This window comes from Thamnophis elegans, chromosome 8 (genome assembly GCF_009769535.1).
Source record: "Thamnophis elegans isolate rThaEle1 chromosome 8, rThaEle1.pri, whole genome shotgun sequence".
Classification (NCBI taxonomy): Eukaryota; Metazoa; Chordata; class Lepidosauria; order Squamata; family Colubridae; genus Thamnophis; species Thamnophis elegans.
In genome coordinates, this window is record NC_045548.1 from 46340516 (window position 1) to 46363570 (window position 23055).

At 36.5% G+C, this 23055-nt stretch overlaps 1 long non-coding RNA gene across 2 annotated transcripts in view; it reads right to left on the reverse strand.

Annotated features, from left to right (window-relative positions):
* LOC116512232 overlaps positions 1–23055 on the reverse strand; it is a 171162-nt gene that overhangs the window by 112222 nt on the left and 35885 nt on the right. For both annotated transcript variants that reach the window (XR_004255857.1, XR_004255856.1), the window contains exon 2: positions 21410–21542. This is a non-coding gene — a long non-coding RNA (uncharacterized LOC116512232). The remainder of the gene's footprint in view (positions 1–21409; positions 21543–23055) is intronic.

Consider the following 23055-nt stretch of genomic DNA (forward strand, 5'->3'; position numbering starts at 1 on the left):
ATTATACTTTGAAATGTAAAAAACATATTGGATAATGTTCATATTTGGATTTGGCATGAAGCTGATAAAACATTTCTAAACCTGATGTAGACTGATGTAACTAATTACTTATTTTCTTTTTTGTTTTCAGGGTTACAACAATACTGTAAATCAGTTTAAGAAAAGAATGTGACTCACCCAACACAGCTTCACAGCTGAGTGAAAACTAGAGATGGGTTTTATTCCTGTATTTTAATTTCAATTTGCATCCTCACAGGCTTTTTAGTTTACAGTTCTTTACATTGGTAACACTTTCCAAACTATCTGGAAAGGCACAAAATGGGAAGTATAGTACTAGAACAGATAGGCACAAAAACATTTGTGGAGGAACTCTCCTAAATATGTACACACTGAAGGCAAACCAATGATAGGAAGTTAACTATGATTTACTGTAATCTAATTCAATGTCATTAATATGATATTGCTTATATATCCATTTTGTCATGTTCAAAATTAGAATTTAGTAACTCTAGATTAATTCTAGAGCAGTGATGGCTAACCTTTTTGTTGTTGGGTGCCAAAAATGCAAGGGCGCGCACGCCAATAGTGCATATGTGTGTCAGCACCCATAATACAAAATGCGCCCCCATATGCACATGCATGCACAAACCCCACACACACTCCCCCACATGTGCCGCACTGCTCGCCTCTAAGCTGAGCTTGGTATTTCCTCTGGGGGGCGGGAGAGACCCTTTTCACCCTCCCCAGGCTCCAGGAAAGCCTCCGGAGCCTAAGGATGGTGAAAAATGGGCCCAGTTGGTCAACTGTAAGTTCGGAAATGATCTGTTTCTGGCTTCTGGAAGGCCTCCAGGGGGCCGTTTTCGCCCTCCCCAGGATCCAGGAAAGCCTCCGGAGCGACCTCCCCCGGCCCTCCAGAAGGCTGAAAATCAGCTGGCGGGCACACACATGCGCACTGGAGCTGACAGCTAGCGTGCGGGCAGATATGACTCTGCATGCCACTTGTGGCAGGTGTGTCATAGGTTCGCAATCATGGTCCTAGAGAAAGTTTTTGGTGGCACAGTTTTAAGGCCACCAATGGTACATTCTTATTATACATTCAACTGTTTCTGTTAAGTAGTACCCAACACCACTGTTTCAACTTTAAATTAGCAATATGCATCTAAATCAGAGCTATACAATCAAACTAGACAGGCTTCACTAAAATGAACAAGAGAAATGAGAGTGAGAAAACCGAATTTATTATTCTATATGGCATGAATTTTGCTGACAATAGCTTAATAAATCCACAAGCAAAATCCTTTTAAAAAATATTTCATAATAAAAAATAGAGGTTGCCAAATATATAGAGAGAGGTCTCAATTACCTCCTATTTCATCATAGGCAAAGTAAACACCCACAAAGGTTTTTTTTAAAAAACCTAGTTCAAAGCTTGCTAACCCTTCTACGTATAGAATACAACACATTTCTTTCCACAATACGTGTTCCTGCTGAATAACTGAGCAAGCTGTATCCAATCTCGGTGAAGAATTAAGGTAGGTTTAGTTAATAAAAAATATCTTATTTCAAATAATATTTTGTTTTCTGCCTCAGTGAAAATGTTTTTCACCTGCTACTAATTTTCTTCTTGGTTAGTAGAACTGTTATTTGTCTAAAGTGAGAATGAAGAAAGATTTTATGCTTGCTAGTGAAGCCAGATCTGGAATGCATGCAAACTAACGGGCAAATGGTACTGATCAATCTGTTCAAAACTGTTGAAAATTATGATGGTGATTCAATTATAGCCTCACAATATGACATGGAGCAACCCGAGCAATTTCCATTTGTGCAAAAAAAAAAAACAAAAACTTCTTTCATTCGCCATATGCTGGAAGTTTACAAACCGATACTCTCCAGTCCAATTCTCTCCCACCCCTTCCCCATTTTAATCTATGTTTCTGGCTTTTCTTTTGAAGAAATATTTTTTTATAAATTAAATGCATTGAATTTAATTTTGAACAAGTATCACCCGACAAACAATTCAGCATTATGCTTTTGCTGTTCTGTCTGTAGCAACGTAAGTTTTTTGAAGTGTTGGCTTCACTCCAGTAAAAGGTTGGCAACTAATTTTATCAAAGATTTGCTTAACAGGAATTTGGCAGGAAGCACAAGCTGCTTTGTTTAGTACTGGTTACATTATTCTGAGAGGTTCTAACAGTTTTACAGCTATTTTAAAAAACCAAATTCCAGTCTATCAGTGTTAAAAATGTCACTTAGATTTCTCCATGTGTAAAAGTAGTTTCAGGAATGAGTTATATTGTGGAGCATATTAATAAATAATTCAGAATTATCTTATTCAATTCATGATCACTACACCTGTATTTTCTTATATATAATCTTAACATATTATGTACCAGTACTTCCATTCCATTCAGTGCTCGGACATCAAAATTAGCTTAAATATGGGAGCACCTTTTCTATTCTTTCAATGGGCCTATCCCAGAATCCATGGAAAATGCTACACATAAAATTAGGATGAACGAGATTAAAGTGCAGCATACAGAACTGAAATGAAGCAGAAGGGTATCCCAAAGTTGCAGAAGAATTACACTACTAAACAATAATGCTTTACATGAACATGTGACATACTCAAATATTTGAATACTTAAATCTGGCCCACGGGGCCAGTCTGGAAATATCAAAGGAGCGGCCCGTGCTGCCTCTGCTGGCCAAAATGGGTTATGGGGAGGGGGATTTTCAGTGTCCCCAGCCTCCAGCAGCACTCTGCCAACCAAAAACGGGCCACGCGAGGGCCTTGTGGGCCTCCGCATGGCCCATTTTCAGGCAGCAGAGTGCTGCAGTAGGCGTCAGTCCCATCTCCCCCCTGTTCCCCCCCTCCAACTACAATGCTGAACTACAATGCTGATCTGGTCCTTGAAGAAATCCAGTTTGACAACCCTGCCCTATACCATTCCAGATAAGTGGCTGTCCAGTCTCTTCTTAACCCCCCCCCTTTCCCAGTGATGGATTGTCCACAACTTCTGAAGGCAAGCTGTTCCACTGGTTGATTGTTCTGTTAGGAAATTTCTCCTTAGGTCTAGGTTGTTATTCTCCTTGATTAGTTTCCACCTATTGTTTCTTGCTTTCTGGAACTTAGAAAAATAATTTGAGCCCCTCTTTTTTGCAGCAACCCCTCAAATATTGGAACACCACTAATATGTAATCCTTGTAATCCTTTTCATGAAAAAATTAAACCAATGACTATCTCTTTTTTTTCCTCTGGGAGAGGGTCATCCAATTAGATTAAAATTGAAAGGGTTATTTTGCTCAGTTAGTGTGAAATCACCACAAATATTCAGTAATCTGCACATACAAATGCACCAATAAACTTATGAAAGAAAGTAGTTTCCTTACATCAGTAATAATAACTAGTATAGACTAACCCAACCTCTTCACTGTGAACTGCCATTATATATATAATAATAAATAATAGTCTTATCACTGAAAAGATCAGTCTAAAATCATAAAAATACTCAAACTCTCTAATAATATGAAAGGTTATTACTGGTGAGTTATAAAGGTATAATGTCATCTCCATTCATCTGCTTTAAAGGGTTGGGGAATTCTCCAGTGAAGGTGTGAAGAATAAATAAAATGTTAATTTAGGGAGAAGAGAAGGTGGGAGTCATTCAATTCTGGAATGCACTTTATAGATCAAGTCATCTGCTGCATTCTATTTCTTAAAAGCACTTATATATTATGATGACTAAGATTTATTATTAGGTATAAAACATCAAATAAATGTGCTTAAATACCTTCAAACTGGCAATTTCTGTTGAATAACCCTTGATTATCAATCTATCGTGCCTCCTCTTACTCAAATTAAGGATATTACTTGGTTATTGTTACTAAGGGACAGACATGCACATAACATGTGAACACATCCTAGATTCTATCAATATAGGCCTCATTCATAAGAGCAAATTTTGTGAAAATGCAGCTTCATGACGATAGCTTCAGAATGCCGATAATTTGGGAGAAACAGACCTTTATAGCTCAAGAAAGGTTATGCCCCTAACTATTTGTTAAGGTTAACAGGAAAACTTTTTCTGAAGATGGTCCTGCTGTCAAGAGGCTGGGGGTTTTTTTTTTTGGAAATACAGGAGCATTTTTCTGCATTGTCCCCTGGCTACATTATGTTAGGCTCCCACTGTGTGCTTGGCTGTTAATTGTTAAATGATTTAGGATTTTAGTTTTTACATTTACTTTGTTGTTATTTTTAATCTGTTTGAATCATCTTTATATTAACTGAGTATATGACAGCATAAAAATATGAGATTAAATCATACAAACCAAATAAATACACAAACTTTTTATTTAAACAAGTGTCATTATGATATATACACCCTGTTCAAAAAATTATTATGTTTTACAGGTGATTCTCTAAATCATGTCACAGTATGCATACAGCCTGAGTCTTCAGTTCATTTTAGACCAATGCAGCCTATGATAGCAGAATATTCATAGAATGGACAGATCCAAATCCAATTAGCATATTCTAAAAAAAATAAGAATGCCATTTGTTATTGCATAAAACATGGATATACCGTATTTATCGGCGTATAACACGCAGTTTTAAAACTAAAATTGCAAGCTTAAACCCTGCCTGCGTGTTATACGCCGATACTCCGGGTGGCAGAAGCCCGGGACCCAGTCAAATTCGCTGCGCAAGGTGAAACGGCCGGCAGCAGCCCTGCTCTCCTGCTGCGGCTTCTGTTTCAATAGGGAAGAAAACTTCCTTTCGCTTCCCGGGCTTCTGCCGCCCGGCAGAAGCCCCGGGACCCAGTCAAATTCGGGAAGCGAAAGGAAGTTTTCTTCCCTACTGAAACAGAAGCCGCAGCAGGAGAGCGAGGCCAGCGTCCGTTTCAGTCGCTTCCCTTCTCCGTCTTGATTGCTGGAAGCAGTAACAAACGGCGCGTCCGCTCCGCATCGCCCTGACAGCCACCCCAGCCGGCGGCTGCCAGGCCTCGCTGGAGTCAATTGCAAAGCTGCGTTCAGCGCTTTGAGGACCTGAGGCATCTTGGGAAATGTAGTTCCCTATCAGAAAGAATGGAGTAGCTGCGAATTTGTAACAACATAATATAACTTGGTGCTTCGCAGGTTACGAAAATCTCGTTTGATTTGCACACTGTTTTTTAAAAGTTAGATAAAGAAATTATGCTGTGAAAGCGACTAGATAGCCCCCCTCCCCTTCCTGTGTGTGAGAAAGGGAAGGAGAGGAAGGAAGGAGGGAGGGGGGAGGAAAAGAAGAAGGGAGGGGGGGAGAAGATGGAAGGAGGAAAGATGGATGGAAGGAGAAAGAATGGAAGGAGAAGGAGGAAGATGGAAGAAGAAAGGAAGAAAAAGAAGAAGGGAGGGAGAAGGAAGGAGGTAGGAAGAAAAGGGGAAGAGAGGGAAAGAGCAGAAAGACAAAGAGGATGAAGTTGATAGGCAAGAGGAAGGGGGAAGGAAGGGAAAAAAGAGGGAGAGAGTGAAGATGAGGAAGAGGTTTTTGGTTTTCCAAAAAGCAGTGATTCTGATTAAGTTTTTTTGCTCAAAGAGGTGTTTTTTCATTTCATATTTGCCTTTTAAGAGGAGTTAATGTTATAATTCATGTTCTAATGTTATAAATTTTAATCCAACATTAAGTTCCGAGCTTCCAAGTCATTTATTTTTAATGAAAAAAATTTTTACTCAAAATTTTGTGTTAAAATGGGGGGTGCGTGTTATACGCCGGTGCGTGTTATACGCCGATAAATACGGTATCTATGAATAGAAGATTCTCTTATTTATTTTGAACCAAAACCAGCTTCTGTATTCAAAACGTCTATTTTAAAAATTAAAAATTAAAACAAATAAAAATTCAGTAATAATGTGCATTACAGAGTTTTGCCCTCTTTATAGTTTGTTCATTTTAATATATATGTGCAATACATCTCACAACTGTGACTACTATTTACTAAATGACCTTACTTTAAAGGGAAAAAAATCAAGATTAGGTTGATTATTAGCCTAACCCAAGTCCTTAGATTTTATGCTGCAGTCACTGGTGAGTATCAATATGATATTGACATTAACAGAATTGTTCTGGAGTGCACCAAATACAGATAAACTGTCTATTTTCTGATGAACAGTTGCAAAAAGTTTCAAAAAAGCAAAAATACTATAGTTGCACTCCAGGGCATACTGTATGCATTAAACGTAAAACTAATCTTTGCAGGTACAGAATTGAAAATAATTTACTTAACTTTATATAGACTATAGTACTTTTAACCTTTGAGAAGGTCACACTTCCTTCTAGTTAAATGTATTGGTGGGAGGGGAAGGAAGTTTTGATAGAACTTTGAGTGGTGGTAGTAAAATTTCACAAGAAAAGGAAGTGTCAATGCTAAGATTGTCGAGGATATCTTCCAACTAGGACACTAAAATACTTTGATCATCTAAAAGCAATACCAGAACACTGGTAGGTTTAATTTTTTAAAAACAATAATAATCCTAAACTCTTTCTGAGTACGCTGTAATATTTATCACATTTCCTTCACAGTGACTTTTGTTCATTCTATTCACTGTCAAGTATTCTGCTCCTTACATAATTCCAAGTGACAGAGATGCTACTCTAAATATTTAATAAATCCACTCTATTGGCTTAAATATGTGTCAGGGTTCCAAGTAACACCCCCAATACAAGAAGACTCCAAGGCTAGAAGTTCCATTTTATTAGAGATGTCATATTGGCACATCTGAGAAAGCTTCCAGGTTTTCCCCACCCAAAAGAAAAGCCAAGTCTCTTCCCCTGCACCCACATGTCCATCACATGGCCCAATCAATGCACCACCACAACTGGAGAAACCTCCCATCACATCATTCCAGATGCAAGCCGAATGTCCTTGACTCTCAGAGAAAGGAATATTATTATGGCTAGATATCCCCGCAACTCCATGCAACCCCCTTCCCAGTTTCCTACAGCACTAAGTATGGCAGCCCTGAAGATCCAAAGAAAAAGATGGCCTCCAGTGCTGACAATATGTTTTTATTAGTGACTTGTCTGATTAGCCATTGTGGTCGTACGTGCATGGCAATATGTTAGCAAGGAGAAGCTGCAATAACAGTTGCAACATAGAGGAAGCTCTTGGGGTTATGGTGAGATCTCAGTCCTTGGGATCTCATACTCCATAACAGGAAAAGTGGTGGGAACAACTTATGGAAGCAATTTGACGTTGCTTGTGGGACGTTGGCAGAGAAGGTTGCAAATAGTGATCATGTGATTAAAGGATGCTGCAACTGTTGTAAGTGTGAGCCAGTTGCCAAGCACCCAAAATGTGATAATGTGACCGGAGGGATGTTGTGATGACTGAAACTTCATGGACTGGTCATAAGTACCACATGTTCATTTTTTTTCATAACTTTGAATGGTTGCAGAAAGAGTGGTTGTAAACTTTTTTTAAAAAAAAATCCTATTTAAGCGTTTTAACAATACAAATTACAATCTTGTTTTTGCAGATAGCTAATAAGATTTGAAAGGTAATCTCTAAAGAAATGGTTTAAGTATTCAAGACAACATGAACAATGACAATGCTTTATTTAGTATTGCAAAATGTTAAGTACTTGACTCATTAATTTGAAATTAATCAAAGTGCACTGCCAATGGTTTTATTAAGAATTGCTAAAGGAGGAAATGAATCTATTGATATGCTTATCTAGCAAAAATAAATATAATCAGGCCATATTTCCAATAATAATTATTGCTTGTACAACACATGTTGTTTTATAAATAATATGAATTAAGAAAAATTCACATCAGGTAAACCATCTTGAAAAAATGTTGCATTTTCTAGCTAAAGATTAATTATGAATTCATATGATTTTTCCCTGAATTCATATTTTTCCTTTTTTTATTATGTGAATAATACCCCGTGAAGGTAGTTTTTGAATGTTTGCATTTTGAATAACTTAAAAGTGCAACAGTGCATTGAACTGTGCATTCAAAGATTGTCAGTAAAAAAACAAAGATATGATTTAAAACATGGACAAGTTAATGATTATTGCTTGAGAAAATAAGATTTTTTTTTATTTTATTCTTTAAAAATATGGCGAAGTATTTTGGTAGATGTAGTTTTTTTTTTTAATTGGAAACCTGCTGGAATACAATAACTTATAAAGGAAAAGGCTTTTAAATCATGAACAGAAAGTGCTTTCTGTGGTGAGAAAGTGAAGAGACCAGTGACAGGCATTTGACAACTCACTAAGCTATTTCCCACAGAGATTCTGTTCAACTTTCTCCTTGGTGCTCAGTGATCCAGCACAGAGATTCTTGCTCATTCCAAAAATTCAGGCAGCCAAGATATTAAGCTGAACTTTACAAAAGAATATGGGTAGGAAGCCAAAATCACAAGCTCCTTGAAACTCTAAAGGTATAAGTGAGAATTACAGATAATATCTGCCGAAGTTCAGTAAGAATGAAGCGTGATCAGCTACAATCTTGGCAAAAAGACAACAAAGCTTCTGTTTTTGAAGCTCAAATAAATAATGAAGGTGGGGAAATGGGAAAGGCACACATAATCGGTGTCTAGTAATTGTATCCCATAGCTAGAGGTAGTATGGAAATAACTTGGCAAAAACATTACCTTGAACAGAGTTTTGGCACTATAAGAATAAAACATATCCTTAATGTATGTCAGCATACTGCATATACCGTATTTTTCAGAGTATAAGATGCACAGCAGTATAAGACGCGCCAAGATTTTGAAGAGGCAAATAAATAAAAAAGTGTTTGCACTCTGCAGACCTCCCCTCCCCAAAACAACTCATTTTTGTGAAAATGGGCCCGTTTTATTGTCAAAAAAAAGGGAGGGGCATGCATAGCCTTTAGGAAGCTTGTAGAGTGCTTCTTGGGGCTGGGGAGGGGCAAAAATAAGCAAAACAATGGCCTCCTTTTAGCTCATTTTTGCCCTCCCCAGCCCCCAGAAACACTGTGGAAGCCTCCTAAAGGTTATGCACGGCCATTTATGCAAAGGGGGTGGGGTTTCAGGAGGCAAAAAATGCTGTATTCAGTGTACAAGACGCACTCAGATTTTCACCCTCACTTTTGAGAGAAATGGTATGTCTTATACTTCGAAAAATACAGTACTTCCTAGCTAAGAGAATGTAGGCTTCAATATGTGGCTTACAAAGTAGTGTGTAGGTATTTAACTTGCACAGAATAGTATCATCACCCTTGGGGTAAACTGGGCTGTTGTTTGAGTCCTACTGGCCAAAATTTGCCAACACTGACTGGTATTGTCTTTACCATTAATAAGGAATGTAGCATGTGACACAGATCCTAGTTTATGTCTTCTAAATCTTACTTAGTAGCATTATACGAAAGCCTCAATTGATCAAAACCATGATGGGTAGCAGAGGTCAATATTTATGGGTTCATTTGGCATATGTAATATTTTATTTTGTGCCCAAACAGTTGACACTCTGAGTAGTGTACAACAAAGTACAGTAAGACAATGAAAGATTTAAAAAATTCAATATCAAATAATATAACAACTAATATAATAGTCAATCAAGATCAAAGCATGTTGGAAGTGGGTGATTTTAATGTGTACAAAAAACCAGCTCCATGTGAAGGTTCAATTTAACTGATTATTGCTAAATGCCTATGCACAGGACTATTCTTAACTAACAGTCAACACCAGTTAGAACTATGTATATAAGGTCCAGTAGCAATCGAGGGGGTCTGAATTTAGTTTGCTTACAGGTACAAACTCTGAACAGGCTCTAAACAGACTCTAAACTCTTTTTAACCCTTCTGCTGCCTCTGCCAGTCCTCCTACAGGAGCTTCTACTTTCTTAGAACATTGGCTAAGTATACAAATGCTGTGCAAGATTTTTTAAATTTAGATCACAATTATAATACGAAAATATCTGAGTACTGGTTGTAAAGGATAATTTATTCCAATCTACTATACCTGCCACATATTTCAGCGGTTTTGAAGGCTATACTATACAACAATGGGATTTGGATGACGCTCCTTTTAGGCCTTTAGCTTTACCACTTGAGGATATTCCATTAATGAGGAATTGCCTTGCAATTGTAGCTGTAGTCTTAGTGGCAGGAGATATACTGAAAAAACAAATAGGTGTCTGGCTCATTTCCTTGGATGTCAGATAGTTTATGGAGGCACTGGCAGGGGGGAGTGTTTTGTTGCAGCTGGTTTCCATTGATAAACATCAGGAGGCAGATGAAGATTTCCCCTGGGTGCCAAAATTAAGAGCAAAGATCATTCAAAAATTTGATGTAATTTTAATATGTATTTAATTATTTGTAATTTTAAACAATGTCTTTCCCTCCGTTACTTAAGGTAGTATATACAGTAATCCCTCTCTGTTTGGTTAGGTAAGACACTGCAAACCGAAATGTGTAATCAGGCAATTTGTGTTCTCTTCCTAATAGTCATCATTGCCTATCAGCTATCATCATTCCATAAACATATCTGCTTTTTACTTAATATAATTAATTTTATTCTCAGTGTGATTCAATAGACAGAATGTCAGATCTGGGTCTACGATTCCTAAGTTCACCACCTTGTCTGGGCATTCTTGGTAATGTGGAGGGGCTGTACTTCAATGAACTTCAACTTCTCACATGTACAGTCCAAGGTCCAATCCACAGTATTTAGCATATGAAAGAAACATTTCTGCTTCAAGCCTTAGAGAATTATTGCCCTCTATAAGACAATTTAATAATAAAGTTCAATGTAGCAATTGTCTAGCCTCCTTTTTATTATATAGATAATATTTTAACACTATATTGGTTGTTGATAATATAAAGTTTCTACAATTGTAGATCTAAACTTAAGAAAAAAACTCTACTTTAAGGCCTTGAACAAAGTTCTTGGGCCAACAGTTTATTTTTCACAATATAACTTAAAAAGGTGACTTCAAATCACATTATAAGAAATAAAAATTCAGACTAAGGAATATGAAAATATTATTTTACATCTATGAGATTAATGCTTATCAACCTACATTGTTTCAAAAGTGTTATGTACATTTATGGCTGCGGCCACTAATATACAGTAGCTAACAATGTGATAGTTATTATATAAGCATTTAATATGTGTGTCAATATAGTTGCTGAGGGACACAATTGCACTCAATATGCTTCTCATAAGTACATATAGATCACAATGTAAACAGAATGTAGGACTGATGGGTCTTTGGACTAATCTAGCACAATTCTTTTATTTTGGAGGGAAATCCAAGCTGGGTATCCATGCAAAATTCAGCTGGCAGCCGCCACACCAGGTGCAAGCACTATCCCTAATGCACAACATATTGAATTTATTAATTTCATTGTGCCTTACTTGCCTCCCACCTATTATAACCAGGAAAATACTCATCTTTTTGTTCTATAACAAGTAGTGAACTACAGTGGTAAAGCGAGATTTTCTTGATATATCTACAGCAAAACAAAACAAAAGGCAACACCAGCTCAGGGAAACTGGATGTACTCATGTTTCCTTTGAATTGGACCAGTGCAAATTCAGTTAACATAAAAGCACTCCAGATATATAAGAATGCCACAACTTTAATAACAACTGAAAAATACAGAAATAATAGAATTAATATGGTGAAAGAGCACCCATTTAAAATTCCTGTACAATACTATAAACCTTCTAAAACCACATCAAAAAGTGCAGATGTCTTGTTCACTGATGTAATATCACTTCAAACAAACATTTCACATGCTCTCTCAGCCTTTTCGGTGTTTTTACATGATCCACCCAAATATCTAACTGCTGTCTGGAACAATAGTTGGGAATTCTTCCAGATTACTAATCTCTTTAAAAGTTAAAACAACTAATATGCATCACAGGATGAATAAAAAGCTCTCTGTCATAATATCCCATATGTTTCTAAATTGCATCCACATTATTGTAATATGATCATTCAATTAGCAATAATGACAAGGACTTTCCACTTATGTAACACCTTCTATTTTGAGGTTTTTGGAACCTATACAGTATACACAAAAACAAATTATGTCACCCAATACTCTTTTGAGGTTTCTACTATTCATATTATCTAGAAATAACATTTGAAGTATAATTGTCTCAATTCCTACAATAAATGTTTTTTTTTACTTCATTGACATTTTAAATACTCATTTTTTGAATTCTCACTTTTATATCTGTTTAATGAATGACAAAAATACAACAGTGCAACACATTAAATTCAGTTCTGCTTTTCTATTACATTAACTAACATCTTTCCATTTTAAATTATCAATAGCATTTAATAAAAATAATTGAATTCATTTTCACTTTCTTGTTACTAAGTGTGTTTGCTTCATTTTATAAAGAATATGAGCAACTATAAAATAATTATGAAATCTCTTACAAAGCACCCTGATGTTTTCACTGTAAATATTATCCATCTTATATCTGGAATTAATTTAATTTAATCTAGTCAACTATATTACACCTTGAAAAGTAATTTATACATGACTAGCTCGGCTGATTTGTACAGCAAGATGTATATGCATTCCATTGAAAGAAATGCATTGTTGAAAAACAGTAACTAGAGCCCAATATACCGGCCTGCACATCTCTTAAAAGAATTGGTTTTCAACCAATAAAGAATATGCACACCTGTTGTCGCCCAGCAGGATTCGGTTGAGCTGCTGATGGACTCGGATAGCGAGGAACCATATGAGTGTGCCATGGAAGATGTGGAGGACCCTGGGCAGAGTTCAGACTCAGAGCAGGGACCAGAGAGGCTTGTTAGCCACCAGGAGGTGCCTGAGGCATAGAGCAGTGGGGAGGATAAAAGGCAGTTTGTCACTGATGCTAGATTGAGAAGGGCTGAGAAACGGAAGCAGCAACTCTGTAGGCAGACTCACAGAAGATGATTAAGCACAGGTGGTTGGTGATTGGCCCCTCCCAAGAGAGATTATAGGTGAGGTGTTGGGAGGGGACATTTGCAGGAAACAACCATTCGAATTAGTAGTTAATAAAATCTATCCGTGTATTCTAGCCGTGTCTGTTCGTGTGGATTATCTGTGTTGCTTCGTTTGAATTATCTGGGTTGCTGCAGAAGTACTGTATTGAATATGAGTTGCCTGGGCCCTCAACCAAAGGATTCGTTATCTCAGTAATTGCACAGTGGCAAACAGCCAAGCCTGTGTTCTGGTGTATTCATAGGCCGGGGGGTCAGAACACAACCTATCTGCTTAACTGGAGACATAGATATATTATAGACAGACAGACAGACAAACAGACAGAAGACAGACAGATATAGATAGATAGATGATAGATAGATAGATAGATAGATAGATAGATAGATAGATAGATAGATAGATAGATAGGTGTATACGTGTATAGGTAACAATGGAACAAACACACACACACACACACACACACTCCATGGATACCTGTACACTGTCCAGAGTCACCCTGAGACTAAGATGGGTGGTATGTAAGTTTGATCAATCAATCAATCAATCAATCAAGAAGTACCTGATTCTTTAGGTTTTAATGGATCAAGAATAAAGAAGTCACAACTAAATGCTCCGAATCCCTGAACTCACCTATGAAAATAAATCTGCTAACTGAAATTGTAACTTAATTAAAAATAATCTTGGAACACTATCCTTACATATTATTTAATTTTATTTCCTAAAAGGAGAATAAAGACACACAGCTAATGGAATCAGAAACATAGATGGAAACTCAGAAGTGTGAATAACAGCACCGATAAATTACAGTTAGGTATCATAAAATGCTTTCATTGACAATATATTTGCATCATCACTTGAAAATGTATTATGGGCCACAAAAACCTGGCCATAAATGGAGGATTCAGTGTAAAAATAGATATTAAGCATAATAGATACTAAGCCATACTAAGCAATATTCATAATGATACTCCCATTTTTAATCCCAGAAAGAAAAATCTCTTCAGCTCAAGGAAAGAAACTAAAAAGAAGACCATGAAATGTTTATGTACACGTCTTTATAGTAACAGAAAGATATGATAGCAAACTTTAATGAAAATATAAATTGACAACCTTCAGATTCTCCAAAATATTTTCCATCTGTTCACAATTAGCCTTAGGCCAGGAGTAGGAAATTGATGTTTTTCTTAATGCTATCAAAGTGCAATCTTATCTCTCCTATGACAGATGACCAGTTTCTTAACCTTGATGATGGACATTGCTGACAAAGCCAATGATAAGTGAACAAATAGCTTAATATGGCTATAAATAAAAACATAAATGAAACAAATTAATTAATTCCAATTATTGCACTTTCTAGAAAATGCTACTGAGAAAAATTAAAAATATTCACCTATCAATAGTTGTAAAGGTTTATTCTGGAAAAAAAGTTGCAATTCCTTTGAGTTGAAACATTGTAGTTTTATTAAAAATTTGGGAAATTTTTGCTGAATTCTTTTGTAAATGCAAAGAAAAAAGAGAAGTCCATAAACATACATAAAAATATCAAGTATACATAATTTTCAACAACATAGTCAAACTCAACAATTTCTGGGTAACAAAGTTAAAGAAGCAGAGATCAATATTCTTTTTCTGTTCTCAAAAGTTGTCCAGCAACTTCATAAAGTAAAACAATTCCTTGAGAAAAATGAGAACATTGTGAAAAATGCTGATACCAATACTAAGGTAATACTATAAATTCTGAACATGACTCACAGTAGAGCATGAACCTAGACAATAAAAAGAGATTTTGAAAACATATGCGCTGGGAATAAGCAAAATAGATGGACGGTATCACTTAACAAAAATAAGTAATAATTTAATTTAATTAATTTAATTGTGCAAGGTGCAATGACACTAAACTAAACTAAACGTAATGAAAATGAAATTATAAAGCTCCTCATAACCAGGAAAATGTTTTAGGGATACCACTGTTGAGGAATTTAAGAGAATATTCCTATCTTGCCCAACAAAGCATCAAAGTGCAGAGATGCTGATTCCTTTGTCATTTGTTTTTGACAATTATGGGATTTGTGTTAAATATGATTTTTGGCACATTGAGGAATCCAAGGAAAAAATGCACACACTTTAAAAAATAAAAGTCAAATTAGTAAAACACAATGCAACTCAGTGTCCTATAAAACTTTAGACATAGTAAAAATGTACAGTATATCAACTCATAAAACAATTACTTTCCTAAGTACCAGATCAGATTTTAGCAGATATGAAATATAAGGAAGGCATTTTATTCAATCTTACATGCTTGTACTTATCATTCATGGAAAATTCACAAGTGTTACATTAGCCATAGGAAGGCTCAACTAACATTCCCTGTCCCTCGATCAAAAGAAACATGTGGAGATATGCAAGAAAGAATTCACAAAATTATTCAACATAAGGTCTATAAATGTGGTTCTCATTTCACATAAAGTACTTGCAAGTATGCTGCATTTCACAGAATCTGTCTTGGTGTATTTTGTTTATGCAAAAAAAATGAAGTAAATGACAATGTGTTTCTGGGAGATTTAGTCAACTAGGGAATAAAAATGTTTTGATATGTTTTTCTACCTGGTGCTGTCCAAAGACCAGAAATAACTACATTCATGCAAACTTGAATTTGTAAAATAAAAAAAACCTCAACTATGACATGAATATCTGTTATCCTCATGCTTTTTCTTCTTTGTTCCTTCGAAGTTCATTAGTTCCTGCTGGTTGTTCACCACCTGAAATCATAATCATCTGTTTGTGACATCACAATTAGTTACTGTGAAAATGATTAGTGTGTCACAAACAGATGATTATGATTTCAGATGGTGAACAAACAGCAGGAGCAGATGGACTCCTAAGGAACAAAGTTCCTGGTTTCATGCATAAGTCCAGAGTAATAAATGAGTTACGAAGAAAAACAAGTGTTTTGAAATAAAAGGTTTTCCATGGTTTTGATTTTCACATGAACATTTTAGATGTGCACAGAATTTATTCCTAATGCATATAGAAAAAAAATACATTCCAACAAGCTTGGTGAATTATGTTCAATCATTATTTTAATGTTCAAAAGTTAACTTACTTGATATACTTGGTTGTCTGACTGAAAATACATTATTTGGAATTAGTTGCATTATTTTTTATTGGGTAATGATACAAAGAAATTATTAGTTTAGCTTTTTCATTACTAAAATGGTTTTCAATTGCACTAAAATTTGCATATCTGTCTCAACATTTTTCTAATAAAATCATTAAAATACTATTTGTTTTAATTTCTAAAAAATATTTGGAGAAAAAAACATAACAACATGTTTCTGCTACCAACGGGTTTCTCTCAAATTATTTATTATTTTATTGCTATCTAGATATAATCCTAGGCTTCTAATATCATTCATAACTTTAAACAGGGAAGCTTTGAATATAACACAACTGATCTTTATTACATCAGCTTTTATACTGTATATATTTATATTAGTGGCACAGATTTAAAATAAAAATATCCTATTTATAATAGAGCCATACATCAGAATGCTACAAGTAACAACACAAAATTTGTGGTTGTTCACCTTGAGAAACATCTCTGACCAATCTGGTAAGATGTAATAATAAAAGTGAAATAAGCTCCATAAGATGATTCCCATAAAACAAGTTAATGGTTTTGACTGCGGTAATCAGAGACCCAAGCACATCCATTATTGAAATTGTCCTTTTTCACAGTGATGGAAGAACAACAGTAGGGGCATTTTAAAAGAATGCTCTTCAGTGTTGGACAGAGCGAAGGTCTTAAAAGAACAGGTTCCATTTCTATCTCCATTTCTAGCTCCAAGAGAGTTTTGTATCAAGCAATAAGAAACCCAGAAATATACCAGCATTTCTCTATGAAAACAAATCTCAAGTCCTCCATTGTCAAAGAAAGTGAATTTTCCTCCTTCTAAGTCTGTTATTCAATAGAATGTCAGAAGTTGCTGAAACTTGAAAAATGTGTCATCTTGAAAAGGTTCAAAGCTGGTGGAATGTGAAGGAAGTTAATTATATGGTAGAAATGATCTGGCAGAGCACAGACTGAGAAGAACAGTCCCCTGTTAAGAAATGAGTAGTACCCAGTGTTAGATGAAGAGTAGCATCAGCTGGGTAGTACAGAATGGGGACTGCTAGCAACTAGAGAGAAAGTTAAGACTAATGTCAATGTCAGAACACTATTGAAACAGTACTCCATCTTTTGTATCTTCCCTTCTCTCTATTTCACTCCACGTTCATACTCTCCTTTAATTCTAATGCAAACTCCTTCTCATTTCCAACGTTTGCGTTTTTTCCTCCTAAACAGTTCCTTAACATCTGCAATTTTCTATCACAATATCTTTCACATACTAATCTTCATACTCGGTAAGTTGCCACACTAAAAGGCAAGGTGATCTTGTGGGAATCTCAAAATCTGCCTGGATATTTCTCTCCACCCAAGAATTCTTCATCACAATCTCTCTCCACAGTTCTGCAACCATAAATAAGGTCAGCTAAGGGGAACCCAAACCAATCACTGTTACAGAGAATTAGCAGAGGGGAACAGCTTACCTACTGCCCACAAATTTTCTACTTAAAATACTATTCTTTCCTGTGCCAGAATGCTAACTGAGAAATGTGTGCATGGAATACAATTTGTCTTGTTTTACAGATAAAAGTAGTTCCTCTAGATAATTACCTCTTGTATAAGTAACCACAAACTGTTTATTCTTGCTGTGTTCCCATGACAGGCTTAATTAGAGTTAATGTTTTGTGGGAATTCTCCAATCCAGTCGGTTGTAGACCATTTGATTTAAAAAGTCCTGGATTTGGTTTTAGTTAAAGTTTTCCTCCACTTGCCCAACTTAGATATTCAGCCCTGTAAGAAAAAGGATTGGGAGGAGTGGCCAGAAAAGCCAGGATATTCATTTTAAAATTCACTCTTGATAGCCACTGAGCATATATCCCTAATGCTTATTGGCTCCCAGGAAAAGCTAGCCATTGCTACATCACACAGCTTGCAAATACAATACTCTTTCTGCAGGCATTTACTTACAATCAATAATTCCCCAAAAATCTTGGCAGGGACTCTTCACACCTAAGCTGTGAAAATACTTACAAACTCTGCAATATACTTCTAAATGTAAACAAACAACAAGGCTCCAAATAACACTGTTTGGAGAACTGCTTGCATCCAGCATACCTGATGGGAGCAAGGCCATGATGATGACCCTTCTGTTTTAGAGATCCTGGTGCTAGGGATATATCCTAAGATACTTGTGTGTGTTTTGTTTCCTCCCTTTCTGCTTATATGGGATTACCTTATGCTCCTTGTGGGGCTTGTGGTATGTTACATCTGTCACATTTGCTGTTGCTTTTCTTCTGTAATAAAAATTCTTCTTTCCTTGCCAGAAGAATACATCTGGTTTATAGAATATTTTGTGGACATTAGCCTGAAAGTTGGATGGTACTGGAAGCTTGCCTTCCGATTTGTGTGGCCAAATTGGGAAAAGGACAAGGGGAAAAACTCATGGAGGAGCTCATGATGAATAGAGGAAGAGTAGGATGAGTGATGGGCTGGACAGTCAGCCAGAGTGAGAGAGTTGTGGGCTTTTGTATAGATTGCAGTCTTTTATCAGTTCTTCCATTTGTACTTCCTTCTGTACCCACTGCTGCCTGCCTGCAAATATTGTTTTAGTGCAAAAACTCATATGCTGCCATATTCATAAGTAATGAGATGTGATTGGGTCATGCAAACATTGCCCTGAGATAGAGATTTCTCTAAAGATAAAGTCTTCCAGGAATCTAATACCAACTGTGGAATATCCATAGAATATAATATTTGGTATATATTGTATAATTCTCAGTATTTATATATTTGTCCCAATACATTTTGTAAGCTGGAGAGTGAGAATGTATGCACTTTTTCTTCTTTTCCACTGAGATAAATATTGATAAAATATTTCAATTAAATATTGATATGAAAATGTCTGGTTTTTTCCATTGCAGAGCTGAATAAGCTGTCAAACCAAAAGCTAGATTTGGGGCTTTGAATAAAAATTTGGCTACTTTTCAAAAACTGGAATGAGACAGAACAGATACTAGAACAGTAGGACTCTATAAGGACAGCCTGACCTGCTTCAAAGCAGAACTCTTAGTTGGGAAAACTGCCCACTATGCCTTGGTCTTGGCTCAGTTCATTCCAACCAATCTCATAACTTGAAAACCATAGTCTACGCTTTTATAATCTAGCATGGGAAAAAACCTAAAAAATAGTTATAGAGCTGCTTCTTATCAGGTTACGATGACATTTTCAGAGATGTTAGAATATTTTTAGAGATTTTTTTAGAGATTTTATTAATATTTGTAGGCCGCCCTTTTCCCTGAGGGGACTCAGGGCGGCTCACATAAAATCGGGGAAGGGGAGATACAGACATTAAGATAAGACATATAATAAAATAATAAACAACATACATTCATCATTCGGGAGGGGAACTATCCTTGTCCCCAGGCCTGACGGGCGAGCCAGTTCTTCAAGGCTGTGCGGAAGGCCTGGACGGTGGCGAGGGTGCGAATCTCTACGGGGAGCTCGTTCCAAAGGGTCGGGGCTACTACTGAGAAGGCCCTCCTCCTTGTAGTTGCCAGCCGACACTGGCTGGCCGATGGTATACGGAGGAGGCCTAATCTATGTGATCTTATTGGTCGCAGGGATGTAATTGGCAGAAGGCGGTCTCTCAAGTATCCAGATCCACTGCCATGTAGGGCTTTATGGGTGACTAATAGCACCTTGAAGCGCATCCGGAGATCGACAGGTAGCCAGCGCAGCTCGCGGAGGATAGGTGTTATGCGGGTGAACCGAGGTGCACCCACAATCACTCGCGCGGCCGCATTCTGTACTAGCTGAAGTCGCCGGATGCTCTTCAAGGGCAGCCCCATGTAGAGCACGTTGCAGTATTCCAGCCTAGAGGTCACAAGGGCCCGGGTGACTGTTGTGAGAGCCTCCCGATTCAGGTAGATAAATCATGCTCAAATGTCCCAGAAACTGTTGCAGAGCCTTACTGAATGACAGTAAAACTACATGCCTTTCATATTTTTAATGACGACAACTTTATTTTGAAAAACAATGAAATTTGCAGAACAAACAGAACTATCTGTGATGAATTATTGGAAGAACAGTCCTAGAAGATTTTGTCTAGAGCACTGCTGAATGACAAGGGTAAAGAGCATGAAAAAAGATATAGTCCTTAGATTAGTAAACAAGATGGTTAAACCTCTGAGGCGTAGCTTGAATAAACTTTCTAAAATTCTTTCAATTCTATTTCTCCCAAAACATTAGTGGCACAAACCAATGGTGGCAAGAGTCACTTGTATTTTGCCATTGATTTTTACAGTACTTTTATACTACAGGTAGTCCTTGACTTACAACCATTCATTTAGTGACTATTCCGAGTAACAAATGGCACTGCAAAAGTGACGTATGATCAATCCTTGCACTTACAACTCTTGTTCCTATAGTCACATGTTCAAATTTGGGGAAACATGCTCACCATTTGAAATTGATTGTGGACAAATTAGCCTTATCTATAATTTTGTTGAAATGATTATTTTTATTAAAATATCAAAATGATTGCATTTTTAAAAAAGATTATTACTTCAATTGCATTATTTCATCTTATTATATCAATCTATCTCTCTATCTCTCTATCTCTCTATCTCTCTATCTCTCTATCTCTATCTATCTACCTACCTACCTACCTACCTACCTACCTACCTACCTACCTACCTACCTACCTATCTATCTATCTATATTACAGAGCTGATGTAAAAATGAATGAATACAAATATTTCACTAACTTTTTGATTCTGGATAGCAAACATTTTGACTATTTCATCCCCTAGCTGATAAATATAAATAAGAGGAACATAAAATGTGCATGATACAAAATAATACAATTACTATTAAATATTTTTTTATGTACACATAGGAGGTGAGATGCTTTGAAAATAAGAATACCAGATTGTTCAATGAGAACATTGAGTGGTGTGTGCTTCTACCATCCCTTTTCTCCCAGTAGTCAACCAGATGATTAGAAGAGGGCCATACATGAACAGAAAGCAATAACCACACAGGTACTCATTAACTTATCACTACAATTGGGGCCGAAATTTTATTTGCTAAGCAATGCAGTCATGAAATGAATCATCACATGACTGGATTGATTTTACAGTCATTTTAGTGTGCTGTTTAAGAAAATTATGAGATCATTAAGCGAATCCAACTTCACCAATTTATTTTGCTTATCAGAAACTGGCTGGGAAGATCACAAATAACTGTACCAGCAATTGGACTAAGTATATTTAGAAAACAAATATTAAAGAAGCATGAGACAATGGCATTTCTCTTCTTCTAGTTGAACAAACCCTTACCGTTTCTGGCTGTTCTTTAAGTAGAGGAAGAGGCTTTATAGCCAAGCTGTAATAACATAGCTTCAGATGCATTCCGTTTTGCTATTTTCTTCTTGGCTCCTGTTCCAATTGTAATTTCATGTCCCACTTTAACCTAGTAAAATGAATAAAAAATAACATTGCATCACTGGTGTTTAAGACAACATAATAATACTCTAGTCATTCAACTTCTGTTGCTAAACTACAAGGTAACTTATACCTGAGGAATTTTTTGTTCAGATCTTGTTTCTCACATTCTACATTAGGCAATTGCCAGGATATATTATTGATTAGGTTCCAGACAAACTACAAAGACCAAAGTTCTCATTACATTATATAGCTCCAGAGTGAGTCACTTTGTCTTAGCCTAATCTAATTATGGTTGCAAGGAATATTTTCCATATATGATACCTACATTTTTAGAGAAAAGACATAACATAAGAATAACAATGTTAATAATATAGTTTTACTCATGGTTCAAATAATAAATTATGATCAGCCTCAAATCAGAAAAAAGGTAGGAAATTGATATAGGAGTGGAAAAGCGACAGATAGAAGAGCGACAACACATTATATAGTTAGGTATGAAAGCAACTCTTGATATTGTACAAATAAACCAATTTGTAATTGGTTCCCAGATTGCAATTACTGTTATGCATCATAAAGCATATCATGTGACTGCATCACTTGGTGATGATAGGTCCCAGTTGCTGTCATTATTCCAGGACAGTGCAGGTCATTAAGCAGGAAGAGATGGGACTCCCAAGCAAGGAGTTTCAAGGATTTGTAGGTGCTGGGGAAATGGGGAGTGCTAAGGTCAGTGCTACAGGCAGATGTTAGGAAGCACAGGCAAGCCAGCAAATGCCATGAGTAGGTGCTAAGGAGTACAGGCAGGCTGGCAGAGACCATGGACCAGTCCTAGAGAGTGCAGACAGGTGTGTGATTGTGGGTGGACACACACTAGAGTGCAGGTGGGCAGGGATGCACTATACAAGATGGGTTGGAGAGGGAGCACTACAAAGTATGCAGTCTCTGTTATGGAGTTTCTTGGGAGAAAAAGTGGTGGAAGTAACTTATAGAAGTGCCTTGTAACCTTTCCCCTTTGACTTTGCTTGTGGGAAGCTGGCAGGGAAGGTTCCAAATGGAAATCCCATGATCACTGGATTGTGATCATGTGACTGTTGGGACACTGCAATGGTCACAATTTCACGGACTGTTTATAAGTCTCCCAGTTCAGCACCATCACACTTTTGAACAGTGGTCATAAATTGAAGATTACCTGCAAGTGCCAACTATGTACTTGAAGGTGGTTTTTTTATTTTCTATTCAGCCTATATGAAATTTTAGAGGTAAAAAGTAAAAAAACCAACAACACCCTGATGTTTAAATTCTTGTATTTAACATGTCTAAATTCTTTCAACCTAATATGTCTTGCAGATTTTATATGAGGATTGAATTGAGATAAACACATGGATGCAACACAATAATAATTATAATCATTGTGATTTTGAATTAATTTTAATTAGATATCTATTCTCAAAAGTAGATAAAACTAGTTAAGGCACCAGGTTAGAAGCACAGACTGTGCTGACTCTGGGTCAGTCAGTCTCTCTCAGCCCACTTCCCCT